The sequence below is a fragment of the Salvelinus sp. IW2-2015 genome, unplaced genomic scaffold (assembly GCF_002910315.2).
Source record: "Salvelinus sp. IW2-2015 unplaced genomic scaffold, ASM291031v2 Un_scaffold1578, whole genome shotgun sequence".
NCBI classification, from domain to species: Eukaryota; Metazoa; Chordata; class Actinopteri; order Salmoniformes; family Salmonidae; genus Salvelinus; species Salvelinus sp. IW2-2015.
The window spans coordinates 194,996-197,814 of NW_019943005.1; positions in this window are offsets into that span (position 1 = coordinate 194,996).

A 2,819-nucleotide genomic window follows, 5' to 3' on the forward strand; every position below is an offset into this window, starting at 1 on the left:
CACACCACACCACCACACACACACACACACACACACACACACACACACACACACACACACACACACACACACACACACACACACACACACACACACACACACACACACACCACACACCACACACACACACACACACACACACCACACACACACGCACGTACGCACGCACACAACACGCACGCACGCACGCACGCACACACACACACGCATGCACTCACACACACACACGCACGCACGCTTACACACTCACACACACACACACGCACGTACGCACATGCGCACACACACACACACACACACACACACACACACACACACACACACACACACAACACACACACAACACACACTCAAGTCCCCATCACCCTCAGGTCTTCATTTGTTAATTATTATCATTAGTCAGATTAAAAGTGGACTGTCTCCCCTTTCTTTCCCCTCTTTACCAAGCCGAGATGAGATGAATCAACTGTAATGAAAGGTAATTCCATCTGGTTTAACAAAGTAGGTTCTTCAGACCGGGTGTGTGGGGGGGGGGATCAGTGTGTGTGTGTTGTGTGTGTGTGTGTTTATGTGTGTGTGTGTTTATGTGTGTGTATGTATATGTCAAATCAAATCAAATCACATTTGATTTGTCACATGTGCTGAATACAACAGGCGTGTATGTCTGTGTTATTCTCCTCTATCAGAAGGTCTTAGAGGTTTGTACCTGAGCCTATACCACAAATCAGCTTAGAGGACTTGGTCAAGGAGTCAGAGAGGTAACTTTGGTCAAGGAGTTAGTGAGGTAACTTTGGTCACAGGAGTTAGAGATGTAACTTTGGTCAAGGAGTTAGCAAGGTAACTTTGGTCAAGGAGTTAGAGATGTAACTTTGGTCAAGTAGTTAGAGATGTAACTTTGGTCAAGGAGTTAGAGATGTAACTTTGGTCAAGGAGTTAGAGATGTAACTTTGGTCAAGGAGTTAGAGATGTAACGTTGGTCAAGGAGTTAGAGATGTAACGTTGGTCAAGGAGTTGAGATGTAACGTTGGTCAAGGAGTTAGAGATGTAACTTTGGTCAAGTAGTTAGAGATGTAACTTTGGTCAAGGAGTTACGAGGTAACTTTGGTCAAGGAGTTAGAGAGGTAACTTTGGTCAAGGAGTTAGAGATGTAACTTTGGTCAAGGAGTTAGAGATGTAACTTTGGTCAAGAGTTAGCGAGGTAACTTTGGTCAAGGAGTTAGAGATAACTTTGGTCAAGGAGTTAGAGATGTAACTTTGGTCAAGGAGTTAGAGATGTAACTTTGGTCAAGGAGTTAGCGAGGTAACTTTGGTCAAGGAGTTAGAGATGTAACGTTGGTCAAGGAGTTAGAGATGTAACGTTGGTCAAGGAGTTAGAGATGTAACGTTGGTCAAGGAGTTAGAGATGTAACTTTGGTTAAGGAGTTAGAGATGTAACTTGGTCAAGGAGTTAGCAGGGTAACTTTGGTCAAGGAGTTGGAGAGGTAACTTTGGTCAAGGAGTTAGAGAGGTAACTTTGGTCAAAGAGTTAGAGTTGTAACTGTGGTCAATGAGTTAGAGAGGTAATTTTGGTCAAGGAGTTTGGTTAAGGAGTCAGAGATGTAACTTTGGTCAAGGAGTTTGGTCAAGGAGTTGGAGATGTAACTTTGGTCAAGGAGTTAGAGAAGTAACTTTGGTCAAGGAGTCAGAGAGATAACTTTGGTCAAGGAGTTTGGTCAAGGAGTTAGCGAGTAACTTTGGTCAAGGAGTTAGCGAGGTAATTTTGGTCAAGGAGTTAGAGAGGTAACTTTGGTCAAGGAGTTAGCTAGGTAACTTTGGTCAAGGAGTTAGAGAGGAAACTTTGGTCAAGGAGTTAGTGAGGAAACTTTGGTCAAGGAGTTAGAGAGGTACCTTTGGTCAAGGAGTTAGCGAGTTAACTTTGGTCAAGGAGTTAGAGATGTAACTTTGGTCAAGGAGTTAGTGAGGTAACTTTGGTCAAGGAGTTAGCTAGGTAACTTTGGTCAAGGAGTTAGAGAGGTAACTTTGATCAAGGAGTTAGCAATGTAACTTTGGTCAAGGAGTTAGAAGGTAACTTTGGTCAAGGAGTTAGAGATGTAACTTTGGTCAAGGAGTCAGAGAGGTAACATTGGTCAAGGAGTCAGAGAGGTAACTTTGGTCAAGGAGTTTGGTCAAGGAGTTAGCTAGGTAACTTTGGTCAAGGAGTTAGTGAGGTAACTTTGGTCAATGAGTTAGTGAGGTAACTTTGGTCAAGGAGTTAGAGAGGTAACTTTGGTCAAGGAGTTAGTGAGGCAACTTTGTCAAGGAGTTAGATAGTAACTTTGGTCAAGGAGTTAGCGAGTTAACTTTGGTCAAGGAGTTAGAGATGTAACTTTGGTCAAGGAGTTAGAGTTGTAACTGTGGTCAAGGAATTAGAGAGGTAACTTTGGTCAAGAGTTAGCGATGTAACGTTGGTCAAGGAGTTAGAGAGGTAACTTTGGTTAAGGAGTTAAAGATGTAACTTTGGTCAAGGAGTTAGCGAGGTAACTTTGGTCAAGGAGTTTGGAGAGGTAACTTTGGTGAAGGAGTTAGAGAGGTAACTTTGGTCAAGGAGTTAGAGTTGTAACTGTGGTCAAGGATTTAGAGTACTCAGACTCAACCATCAGTGACCGCACCCCTCTAGAGACGCATGGAGGAAGCACCATAGCCAGTGACTCCAAGGTACTGTAATATAGGGTTAGAGCAGAAATCCCAGTGGAGAGAGGGGAACCGGCCAGGCAGAACAGCAAGGGGGTTCGTGCTCCAGAGCCTTTCCGTTCACTCACACTCCTGGGCCAGACTACACT